Consider the following 13,324-nt stretch of genomic DNA (forward strand, 5'->3'; position numbering starts at 1 on the left):
TATTACTTTATGAATCCAATGTTTAGCAAAAGGCATTAATGTTTTGTATATGTTTTCACTTTAGACAGAATCACTGGAAACGACGGCGCAAGGAGGAACACTTTGGGGCATATCTATGTTTTGTACACCAGTTTTCCTTTCTGGGTGAAGTGCCTTTTTCAAAAAGTGGGTTAGGCCTGGTTTTAGGATGTGTGACAATCATATTTACTATGATTTATGCCAGCAAATCATAGTAAAATAGTAAATAAACTAACATTGATACCATCAGTAGTACATACCAAAATATCTCCAAGTATGGAGGGATGACAATCACCACTGCTGCAGTAAGACGGGTTGGGTGATTAGTAGAGAGGATTTCTGTTTCCTATTCATCTAATGGTAAATAATTTTTTGGAACCATCTTCAATCCACACTTCCAAAAAGTTTGAATTATAGCATTAATTAAAACTGTGCAGTCAAATACAGAAACCCAAAGGTTGGCATGTCCTGGTATGAATAATATGGATCTGCCAAAGGAACTTGTTCCCAATGCCAGTGCCAGGGTAAATTGTCACACACAATGACTACTGTCGTCAGAAGAAAATTTTCTTTCAATACCATCTATAAATCACAGAAAGAAACAGAAGAAAGCCAACAGGAAGAAGATCAGGTAAACGTAGTGCACGTACTCAACGGGTCCTGAGAATTGAGGCATTGTCATATGTTGTCCACTGTGATAAGTTGTAGACCCCAAGGTCAAAAAAACTAAAGAAAAACTCCCAACTGTGCTGAATATTGGCAATATAGTCAGTAAATGAAGACTTTAAATGAAGAAAATCATATTGCTGACTGGAAATGGTCAACAAGTGAAAGATGGTGGAGATTGTATTTGTATCATGTGGCTGGATAGTTAGCAAATGTTTTTGTGATATGCAGTACTTTCTGTATTTTTGCTGATTTTCCTTTAGGTCTAAGAGACAAATATTCTTTGATACTTCAAAAAGCTTTTGTCGATTGAAGGTTTATCTTTATCACATCAATTATATTCAATGAGCCTGTGGAGAGCTCAGTTGTCACATGAATATCCATTGCAAGGTATGCATATATTAGGCTATTCTGTCTTGTATTAATGAGGTGTTAAGGTGGAGATGAATTAGGAAGCTATAGATTTAGAAGACTTGTTAGAATAATTAGAAACCTGAGATCAGTCGGAGGCCTGTTTCACACAACTGTATGCGTTTTTACGTTCGCTCGTATGCGCTGTAAAATCTCATGAATGAATAATTGCTGCAATCAAGTCCACAACTTTAGCTGCGTATTTTGTACCGCTCACACGGACGGTTGCTGCGTATCGGCAAAAAAATACATTGCAGCACGGCAATCCATCGATTGCCAGAAATCCTCAGAATGACTGCCAAGGCTTAAATAGAGCCAGCTGACTTCTTTTCCCAGGGTTGGGCGCAGGTAAACTCCCTCCCCCTCCCTTTTTTCCCTTCCATTGAAGTTAATGGGAGCTTTTAGCATTTCTTGACAAAGATAAGGCAAGACCTATCTTTTGAGGCCACATATAAAATGCAAATTTTATATATTAAATTTTTCCCGGTACGATTTTTTTAAGCGCCCAAAAATCGTTCATCTGAATGAATACATTGGAATCCAATGCTTCAGATGGTCACGATTTTTTGGGCAATTTTTTGATGCCGCTTAATAGCTGCATATATATGGTCATATGAATAAGGCCCAATAGAGTAAGAAAAAGTAGTCCAGAGAAAAAGGGGTCATCTCAAGGGAAGTCTTTTAGTAGGACTTTAGCCCATACATGGAGGTAGATAACAGGGAAGAACAATACTAGGTAGAGATGTCTACATCTGTATATATTGTCTTCTCCAATTATTTTTAAAACTGTAAATAAGAGGATTACAGTCTTGGGTTCCAATTGAATCCCTGAAAATGGGATTCAGACAGAGCCCCTGAACAGAACCCTTCACTTTTGTGCCAGAAAGAAAAATTTGTTTGACCAAATGTTGGAAATGACTGGAAAGCACATGAAAGACAGATCTTTGGTCTCCATTTCAGCACCAGAAATTGATGGTCCTGTCTAGGACCCCAGGACATAATCTAAGATCTCATTTGAATGCCCCCTGACTTGTAAATAGTGACTAGAGATGAGCGAGCATGCTTGGATAAAGCAGTTACTTGAGCGAGCATCGCTCTTTTCGAGTAACTGCTTACTGGTCCGAGCAGGCTCGGGGGGAGGGGGTAAGCAGGGGGTCGCGGGGGTGTAGAGTGAGAGATCTCTTTCTCTCTCTACCCCCCGCCAACACCCGCTGCCCCCCGCTCACCCCCGTCTTCCCCCCCTACCAGCCTGCTTGGACTAGTAAGAGGTTACTCTAGAACAGTGATGCTCGCTCGAGTAACTGCTGTATCCGAGCGTGCTCGCTCATCTTTATTACTGACTCAATTCTACAATTTCTAGTAGTCAGTTAGAGGAAGATCAAGGAGCTCAGTTACTATTTACATTAATCAGTGGGTAAATCTACCTGAAATCAAAATTCTTAAGGTACTATTTAATTTACTTGATAAAAGTAAGTGTTATATGAAAATGTAATAAACAATATCATTAAAAGTATCACAAAGGCATAAATACGTGTAAATCATATAATTAATAAGCGATTTACTGCATTTGTCAATGACAACACCATAAAATAAAATGTTTTTAAGGATTGGGTCACAGCTTAAGTCATAAAAAACTTTGTAGCCAATAGCTGTATTACACCACAGTAAAACAATGCGCTTAGTGGCCCAGATTGATCTTATGATTTTGGTTTTATTTAAAAAAAACTTGTAAAGCTAATACAAAAATAATACAAAAACGAATTAAAGCTTTTTTAAATCCATATATAAATAAATCTGATTATTTGGATGCCTCTCTGCCAGGAAGAGAGAGGTTTCTTAAGTTGGATGAAAACTTTCCCCAAAGGCCTGGGAGTGGTTTCCACAACTTAATTTGGAAAATTCAATACTACACCTGTGCAAGAGGCACGTTCTGACTGGCGTAGACATCTACTAATGAACATAAGCTTTCTCAAGAGAGTTGTTTGCTTTTTGACAATTGCTTTTTGGTAGAGGTAAAGGTAAAGTCCTCTGGTGCAAATACCAAGTCATGACTGACTCCTAGGGTGACATCACATCATGATGTTTTCTTGGCAGACTGAGGAGACACTCACCCCTGGAGACTTAGCAGATTATTTTTGCGGGGTGGTTTGCCATTGCCTTCCCCCATTTTACCAACCTCGGAAGGATGGAAGGCTGAGTCAACCTTGAGCTGGCTACATGAACCAAACGGGTATTGAACCCACAACCTTCAGGTCGTGAGCGAGAGCTTAGGACTGCATCTGCTGCCTTAAGGCCCAATGTCCACGGGCAGATCTGATTTGTGGAATCAGCGCGAGTCACCCATGCAGAAGATCCGCAAATAAAGCCACCCATAGAAATACATGGTCATCTGCACCCATAGAAATAAATGCTCTATTTTGCTGCGGATCCTGCACGGACGGCTTCCATTGAAATTAATGTAAGCTGTCCGATCCGTAGTTCACCTGTAGCTGACACTGCAGACGGGCCACAGATACCACGGGAAAGCATGAGTTCATAAAGAAAAGTACTGTTCATTGGGATGTCCATGTAACAAATGAACATGCTGGGTCTTCCAGAGATAGAGACGCTCTGTGAATTAACTGACTGATGGCTGTCCTGAAAGAGGAATAGTTTTGAGGGATGAATGTTTCTAAACCAAATAATGCCTTGAAAAGGGGTTACCCAATTAGTAAATATTAACTGGAAAATAGAGATGAGCGAACACGTTCGGCTCCGCCCCTTTTTCGCCCGAACACCGAACTTTGCGAACACTTCAGTGTTCGGGCGAAAAAGTTCGGGGGCCGCCGTGGCAGCGCGGGGGGGTGCGGCGGGGAGTGGGGGGGAGAGGGAGAGAGAGAGGGCTCCCCCCTGTTCCCCGCTACTGCCGCCCGCGCCGCCGCGCATCTCCCCGCCCCCCGGCGGCACCCGGACACTTACGCGCGAACACTGCAGTGTTCGGCAAAGCCGGTGTCCGGGTGCGGATGTGTCCGTAACGGACACGTTCGCTCATCCCTACTGGAAAACAAAAAAAGTATTCCATTGGAATAAAAAAAATTTCTCCTGTGTTTAGATATTACTGTCCTATACTTGTTATAGTGCCCCCTGCTGTTTTTTTAATTTCCTCTCAGAATGACGACCTATTGTGTCCAATGTAGTGGGGTTTGAATACAGAAATCCCTAAGGGTGGTTCAACAACCTGCCCCAAAGGTTCCGCTTTCATACACCATTCAGGGACCTGGAAAGGGAAAGCCCCATGTTTGAGCGGCTCCGTCTCAGGGCGGAAAACAACAGCCTTGAATGGACCCTATTGACTATAATGGGGTCCGTTCAGTTTCCACTCAGCTGCTCGTCTTTTAGACCGAAGAAAAGAAGGTGCATGGTGGGCTTTTTCTTCTGGTATTTTGAGCCACATCTGCAGCAGAACCTTCGACCAGTGGTTCCAATGCAGATGTGAAACCACCCTAAAACTGTACCCCCTTGGTGTGATAATAGGCTGGGCTGTTAATGAGGCTTATTGAAACTGCAATTCTTACTAATTTAGTGATAACAATTAGAGATGAGCGAGCACCAAAATGCTCGGGTGCTCGTTACTCGGGACGAAAATTTCACGATGCTCGAGGGTTCGTTTCGAATAACGAACCCCATTGAAGTCAATGGGCGACCCGAGCATTTTTGTATATCGCCGATGCTCGCTAAGGTTTCCATTTGTGAAAATCTGGGCAATTCAAGAAAGTGATGGGAACGACACAGCAACGGATAGGGCAGGCGAGGGGCTACATTTTGGGCTGCATCTCAAGTTCCCAGGTCCCACTATTAAGCCACAATAGCGGCAAGAGTGGGCCCCCCCCCCTCCCAACAATTTTTACTTCTAAAAAACCCTCATTAGCAATGCATACCTTAGCTAAGCACCACACTACCTCCAACAAAGCACAATCACTGCCTGCATGACACTCCGCTGCCACTTCTCCTGGGTTACATGCTGCCCAACCCCCCCCCCCCCCCCCCCGCACGACCCAGTGTCCACAGCACACACCAAAGTGTCCCTGCGCAGCCTTCAGCTGCCCTCATGCCACACCACCCTCATGTCTATTTATAAGTGCGTCTGCCATGAGGAGGAACCGCAGGCACACACTGCAGAGGGTTGGCACGGCTAGGCAGCGACCCTCTTTAAAAGGGGCGGGGCGATAGCCCACAATGCTGTACAGAAGCAATGAGAAATCCAATCCTGTGCCACCTCCATCAGGAGCTGCACACGTGGGCATAGCAACCTATGTGCCACACACTATTCATTCTGTCAAGGTGTCTGCATGCCCCAGTCAGACCGTGGTTTTTTATAGATAGTCACAGGCAGGTACAACTCCGCAATGGGAATTCCGTGTGCACCCACAGCATGGGTGGCTCCCTGGAACCCACCGGCGGTACATAAATATATCCCATTGCATTGCCCATCACAGCTGAGGTAATGTCATGTTTAATGCAGGTGGGCTTCGGCCCACACTGCATGCCCCAGTCAGACTGGGGTTCTTTAGAAGTGGACACATGGAGTTACAACTCCGTGTGGACCGACAGCATGGGTGGGTGCCAGGAAGCCACCGGAGGTACATAAATATATCCTATTGCATTGCCCTGCACAGCTGAGGTAACGCCAGATAAAATACAGGTGGGCTTCGGCCCACACTGCATGCCCCAGTCAGACTACGGTTCTTTAGAAGTGGACACATGCAGTTACAACTCCGTGTGGACCGACAGCATGGGTGGGTGCCAGGAAGCCACCGGCGGTACATAAATATATCCCATTGCATTGCCCTGCACAGCTGAGGTAACGTCAGATAAAATACAGGTGGGCTTCGGCCCACACTGCATGCCCCAGTCAAACCAGGGTTTTTAATACATAGACACAGGCAGGTACAACTCCCTAATGTGAGGTCCGTGTGGACCGACAGCATGGGTGGCTCTCTGGAACCCACTGGCGGTACAAAAATATATCCCATTGCAGTGCCTTGGACAGCAGAGCTAACGTCTGATTAAATACAGGTGGGCTTCGGCCCAAACTGCATGCCCCAGTCAGGCTCGAGTTTTTTATAAGTATACACAGGCACGTACATCTCCCCAATGGGAAGTCCATGTGGACCGACAGCATGGGTAGGTCCCAGTAAGCCACCGGCGGTACATAAATATATCCCACTGCAGTGCCCAGCACAGCTGATGTAACGTCAGGTTTAATGCAGGTGGGCAAAAAATTAATTGGATTACACTGTAGGCGAGGGCCCCAAAAAATTGGTGTACCAACAGTACTAATGTACCTCAGAAAAATTGCCCATGCCCAACCAAGAGGGCAGGTGAAACCCATTAATCGCTTTGGTTAATGTGGCTTAATTTGTAACTAGGCCTGGAGGCAGCCCAGTTAAAATAAAAATTGGTTCAGGTGCAAGTTTCAACGCTTTAATGAGCATTGAAACGTATAAAAATTGTTTACAAAAATTATATGACTGAGCCTTGTGGGCCTAAGAAAAATTGCCCGTTCGGCGTGATTACGTGAGGTTTCAGGAGGAGGAGCAGGATGAATATAATACACAGATTGATGAAGCTAAAAGGTCCCCTTGTTTGATGGTGATAGAGAACGATGCTTCCATCCACGGGTGCAGCCTACGTATTGTTTAGGTATCGCTGCTGTCCACTGGTGGAGAAGAGAAGTCTGGGGAAATCCAGGCTTTGTTCATCTTTATGAGTGTAAGCCTGTCGGCACTGTTGGTTGACAGGCGGGTACGCTTATCCGTGATGATTCCCCCAGCCGCACTAAACACCCTCTTTGACAAGACGCTAGCCGCAGGACAAGCAAGCACCTCCAGGGCATACAGCGCGAGTTCAGGCCACGTGTCCAGCTTTGACACCCAGTAGTTGTAAGGGGCAGAGGCGTCACGGAGGACGGTCATGCGATCGGCTACGTACTCCCTCACCATCCTTTTACAGTGCTCCCGCCGACTCAGCCTTGACTGGGGAGCGGTGACACAGTCTTGCTGGGGAGCCAGAAAGCTGTCAAAGACCTTAGCGAGTATTCCCCTGCCTGTGCTGTACATGCTGCCTGATCTCCGCGCCTCCCCTGCTACCTGGCCCTCGGAACTGCGCCTTCGGCCACTAGCGCTGTCGGATGGGAATTTTACCATCAGTTTGTCCGCCAGGGTCCTGTGGTATAGCATCACTCTCGAACCCCTTTCCTCTTCGGGTATGAGAGTGGAAAGGTTCTCCTTATACCGTGGGTTGAGCAGTGTGTACACCGAGTAATCCGTATTGGCCAGAATGCGTGTAACGCGAGGGTCACGAGAAAGGCATCCTAACATGAAGTCAGCCATGTGTGCCAGGGTACCTGTACGCAACACATGGCTGTCCTCACTAGGAAGATCACTTTCAGGATCCTCCTCCTCCTGCTCCTCCTCCTCCTCAGGCCATACACGCTGAAAGGATGACAGGCAAGCAGCATGGGTACCCTCAGCAGTGGGCCAAGCTGTCTCTTCCCCCTCCTCCTCCTCCTCCTCAACGCGCTGAGATATAGACAGGAGGGTGCTCTGACTATCCAGCGACATACTGTCTTCCCCCGCCTCCGTTTCCGAGCGCAAAGCATCTGCCTTTATGCTTTGCAGGGAACTTCTCAAGAGGCATAGCAGAGGAATGGTGACGCTAATGATTGCAGCATCGCCGCTCACCATCTGGGTAGACTCCTCAAAGTTTCCAAGGACCTGGAAGATGTCTGCCAACCAGGCCCACTCTTCTGTAAAGAATTGAGGAGGCTGACTCCCACTGCGCCGCCCATGTTGGAGTTGGTATTCCACTATAGCTCTACGCTGCTCATAGAGCCTGGCCAACATGTGGAGCGTAGAGTTCCACCGTGTGGGCACGTCGCACAGCAGTCGGTGCACTGGCAGATTAAACCGATGTTGCAGGGTGCGCAGGGTGGCAGCGTCCGTGTGGGACTTGCGGAAATGTGCGCAGAGCCGGCGCACCTTTCCGAGCAGGTCTGACAAGCGTGGGTAGCTTTTCAGAAACCGCTGAACCACCAAATTAAAGACGTGGGCCAGGCATGGCACGTGCGTGAGGCTGCCGAGCTGCAGAGCCGCCACCAGCTTACGGCCGTTGTCACACACGACCATGCCCGGTTGAAGGCTCAGCGGCGCAAGCCAGCGGTCGGTCTGCTCTGTCAGACCCTGCAGCAGTTCGTGGGCCGTGTGCCTCTTCTCTCCTAAGCTGAGTAGTTTCAGCACGGCCTGCTGACACTGGCCCACCGCTGTGCTGCCGTGCCGCGCGACACCGACTGCTGGCGACGTGCTGCTGCTGACACATCTTGATTGCGAGACAGAGGTTGCGTAGGAGGAGGAGGGTGGTTTAGTGGAGGAAGCATACACCGCCGCAGATACCACCACCGAGCTGGGGCCCGCAATTCTGGGGGTGGGTAGGACGTGAGCGGTCCCAGGCTCTGACTCTGTCCCAGCCTCCACTAAATTCACCCAATGTGCCGTCAGGCAGGTATAGTGGCCCTGCCCGCCTGTGCTTGTCCACGTGTCCGTTGTTAAGTGGACCTTGGCAGTAACCGCGTTGGTGAGGGCGCGTACAATGTTGCGGGAGACGTGGTCGTGCAGGGCTGGGACGGCACATCAGGAAAAGTAGTGGCGACTGGGAACTGAGTAGCGCGGGGCCACCGCCGCCATCATATCTTTGAAAGCCTCCGTTTCCACAACCCTATACTGCAGCATCTCTAGGCAGATAAATTTAGGTATGTGCACGTTTAACGCTTGAGCGTGCGGGTGCGTGGCGGCGTACTTGCGCTTGCGCTAGCGACGGCTGGACGGTGCGCTGAGAGACATTGGTGGATGGGGCCGAGGACAGCGGAGGTGAGAGTGTGGGTGCAGGCTAGGAGACGGTAGTGCCTGTGTCCTGAGAGGGGGGTTGGATCTCAGTGGCAGGTTGGGGCACAGGGGGAGAGGCAGCGGTGCAAACCGGAGGCGGTGAACGGCCTTCGTCCTACCTTGTGGGGTGCTTGGCCATCATATGTCTGAGCATGCTGGTGGTGGTGGCTCCCCGGTTGATCTTGTCGCGACAAAGGTTGCACACCACTGTTCGTCAGTCGTCTGCACTCTCAGTGAAAAACTGCCAGACCTTTGAGCACCTCGGCCTCTGCAGGGTGGCATGGCGCGAGGGGGCGCTTTGGGAAACAGTTGGTGGATTATTCGGTCTGGCCCTGCCTCTACCCCTGGCCACCGCACTGCCTCTTCCAACCTGCCCTGCTGCTGCACTTGCCTCCCCCTCTGAAGATCTGTCCAGGTGGGTTCAGTCACCTCATCGTCCTGCTGCTCTTCCTCCGAATCCTCTGTGCGCTCCTCCCTCGGACTTACTCCAATTACTATTACCTGAGTGATAGACAACTGTGTCTCATCGTCATCGTCCTCCTCACCCACTGAAAGCTCTTGAGATAGTTGCCGGAAGTCCCCAGCCTCATCCCCCGGACCCCGGGAACTTTCCAAAGGTTGGGCATCGGTCACGACAAACTCCTCCAGTGGGAGAGGATTCGGAACCATTGCTGCCCATTCTGGGCAGGGGCCCGAGAACAGTTCCTGGGAGTCTGCCTGCTCCTCAGAATGTGTCATTGTAATGGAGTGAGGAGGCTGGGAGGAAGGAGGAGCAGCAGCCAGAGGATTCAGAGTTGCAGCAGTGGACGGCGCAGAACTCTGGGTGGTCGATAGATTGCTGGATGCACTTTCTGCCATCCACGACAGGACCTGCTCACACTGTTCATTTTCTAATAAAGGTCTACCGCGTGGACCCATTAATTGTGAGATGAATGTGGGGACGCCAGAAACGTGCCTCTCTCCTAATCCCGCAGCAGTCGGCTGCGATACACCTGGATCAGGAGCTCGGCCTGTGCCCACACCCTGACTTGGGCCTCCGCGTCCTCGCCCGCGTCCACGTCCACGTCCTCTAGGCCTACCCCTACCCCTCAGCATGGTGTATTATCAGTAGTGCAGAAACAGAACGCTGTAATTAAATGTGCCGCTTATTGGCCTGTGGTTGGAGGCTGACTTCGCTTACGGAACGCACAGCAGAGCCAGGAAAGAATTTTGCGCAAGCCTGCTGTAACACTTAGCTGGCTGCGTATTAATTAGGACTACTACCCCCAGCACAGACGCAGTACACTGAGGACTGTCACAGGCAGCCCAAATGGAATGATTTTTCCCAAATTTTTTTGGAAAAGCCCACTGCCTATATAGACAGTATATCTCTTTCACTGTCCCTGCCTCACCACTACTGGCCCTGGACTATGTAAAATTACTGCAGACTGTTTCCTTCTGGACAGGATGACAGCGGTGATGTAACGGCCAACGCAGAGCCACGAAATAATTTTGCGCAAGCCTGCTGTAACACTTAGCTGGCGGCGTATTAATTAGGACAACTACCCCCAGCAGAGACGCAGTACACTCAGGACGGTCACAGGCAGCCCAAATAGAATGTTTTTTCCCAAATTTTTTTGGAAAAGCCCACTGCCTATATAGACAGTATATGTCTTTCACCTATTTCACTGTCCCTGCCTCAGCACTACTGGCCCTATACTATGTAAAATTACTGCAGACTGAGGACGCAATGCTCTGCACGGCTGATATACAAAAAAAAAAAAAAAATGTGCAACACTGCAAAAAGCAGCCTCAACAGCACTGCACACGGTCAGATGTGGCCCTAAGAAGGACCGTTGGGGTTCTTGAAGCCTAAAATAACTCCTAACACTCTCCCTATAGCAGCTCCAGCAAGACAGCACTTTCCCTGAACTATGTCAGAATGCATCTGTGGCGAGCCGCGGGAGGGGCCGATTTATATACTCGGGTGACACCTGATCTCGCCAGCCACTCACTGCAGGGGGGTGGTATAGGGCTTGAACGTCGCAGGGGGAAGTTGTAATGCCTTCCCTGTCTTTCTATTGGCCAGAAAAGCGCGCTAACGTCTCAGAGATGAAAGTGAAAGTAACTCGAACATCACGTGGTGCTCGCCTCTAGTAACGAGCATCTCGAACACGCTAATACTCGAACGAGTATCAAGCTCGGACGAGTACGTTCGCTCATCTCTAATAACAATGTTTCATTGTGTAATATTTGTACGTAAAATATTTCTATTCAAATGACAACACAGGTGCCTGGAAATTCACCCTCTCTATCCAGATTTAGTCCTCATGTGTGCGGCTGTATTATGATCTGTATGTACTGAAATGTAATGACCATTTACTTCTATGGGAGTTACGTAAATTGCGTAGGATAGCCTGCTCAACTGTTTCCGTAACTTTCAATTATCCTCGGCCACAGCTTACAGATTGAGGTTAGAGAGGTCGGAACTAGAGATAGATTGGGCCCCAGAGATGGGACATCTATCACATGTTTATCCTCTGTGCAGATGTGAAGATGCCTTTAATAATAATGGATATGAATGAATTAATAAATAGATATTAATAATCTTAATAAAACACAAATTTTAATTATACAGTATATTTTACACATGGTTCAAAATATTATAGCAAACAATATAACTAAAAATTGTTTCCTTTTGTTCAAAATGCAATGCTCCACTTTCATCAAGTGACCTTTCATTTTAACCCCCCAGGTACTGGGTAGGGATAGAGAAATGTACCTTAGGCCAGAGAATGTCTTCTGATGTGTCTTATGGACACATGCATGGAATGCAGTGACACATAGAACAGCCTCCATATGGGTTGGGTACTTTGACTGCTGTCCAAATAGCTGGCAGCATAACTCACCTGTAAATCTGACACCTATGACAGCCTATAAGTACTGCTTACCTCCAAGCCTTTCACCAGTGACCAACTTATGGTTCCAAGAACAGGTGCATAGAAGTAACACCAACTGTAAGTGATCTGGAATTGATTGTTTGCTTTCATGTATTTGCGCCTCTGCCTAAATACATAGTCAGATGGATCCTATAAGAGACAGATGTGTTTGGATATCATGAGGCAATTGTATTTACAATTGAAATCTAAAAAGGATAGATTTGAAATTTGTAATGAATACATTTAAATTGTGATAATATTTAAAGAATAATCCATTTGCTGCTCTCTGCAATTAGATAATGAAACATTATTTTGTCATTTCTATTAATAGGCCTTGTATGCAAAGTGATGCTTTATTGTAATCATAAGATGTATTCATTGGAGAAGCTTTAAATGTAATTAATGTGCTATATTTTGAGATATAGAGCCTGCGCAGTAGAGGATCTTAGTCTTACAGTATCTTAATAAGACATGATGGTATTTTTGAAAGAGGTCATTAACAGTATTACTTTTCATATTATTTGGTCACCATTATGGATTAGTTTATCACCTTATCCAAATTCTTACTAGGAATTACCATAGGCCCAGTCTGAAATCTGAAAGTTCAAACCAAGAGTGGCAACTACTGCCCAGAATATGTTTTTTTAAGGTCTCCTAATTTTCATATAAATATTATATTTGCTTGGATTTATAGTTAACGGCCTTGGAAACTTCTGCCCCTTCCTTAAAGGAGTTGTCTGAGATATATCTCTCTATATGTTGCTGTACTCTCTATCTATCAATAGAGCATAGATAGATAGATAGATAGATAGATAGATAGATAGATATTTTTTTACAAAAATAGTAACAGATTGCATATTCATGTCTACCAAGTTCTCACAGCTCTAACACTGCGGCTCCGATCTCCCTTGTAGTGCTGTGTTTGCAGGATGTAACAGGCTTCTGCAGGCAATCACAGGGCTCACCGATTGGCTCTGTGATTGGCTACAGCAGCCTGTGACGTCCCGTACACAGAGTGCTTGCAGATTGTAAAAATAGTGGAGATCCGCGCTATGGCACTGGAGCAGCAGGGACCCAGGAGAGGTGAGTATACAATCCTTTGATATTTTTGGACATGGGTTGTCTATTAAAAAAAAACATATATATATGCGACAACCCCTTAAGATTGAAAAAAAACTTTTATGAACTTATACATAATGTTCTAAAGCAATTGCTTTATGGAAATAATCCATTGGGATTAGGAGAATTGACGCTGGTTGATTCCTTAAAGGTCTGTTACTTACAGTCGTAATTTTAAATTTTTCTGAATTTCTTTTTCACTAATTAAAATAATGGCAAAAACATCAACTTTAAAAAAGTAGCTATTTTTTGTTTTCAGATGCCACCTTTGAA

General features: G+C 46.9%; 1 protein-coding gene across 3 annotated transcripts in view; it reads left to right on the forward strand.

Moving 5' to 3' along the window:
* Positions 1-11,889: 11,889 nt before the first annotated feature.
* LOC136576960 (uncharacterized) overlaps positions 11,890-13,324 on the forward strand; it is an 80,468-nt gene continuing 79,033 nt past the window's right edge. For all 3 annotated transcript variants that reach the window (XM_066576629.1, XM_066576630.1, XM_066576631.1), the window contains exon 1: positions 11,890-12,010. The gene's annotated coding sequence lies outside the window, so the exon portion shown is untranslated. The remainder of the gene's footprint in view (positions 12,011-13,324) is intronic.

Source organism: Eleutherodactylus coqui, chromosome 8 (genome assembly GCF_035609145.1).
Source record: "Eleutherodactylus coqui strain aEleCoq1 chromosome 8, aEleCoq1.hap1, whole genome shotgun sequence".
NCBI lineage: Eukaryota > Metazoa > Chordata > Amphibia > Anura > Eleutherodactylidae > Eleutherodactylus > Eleutherodactylus coqui.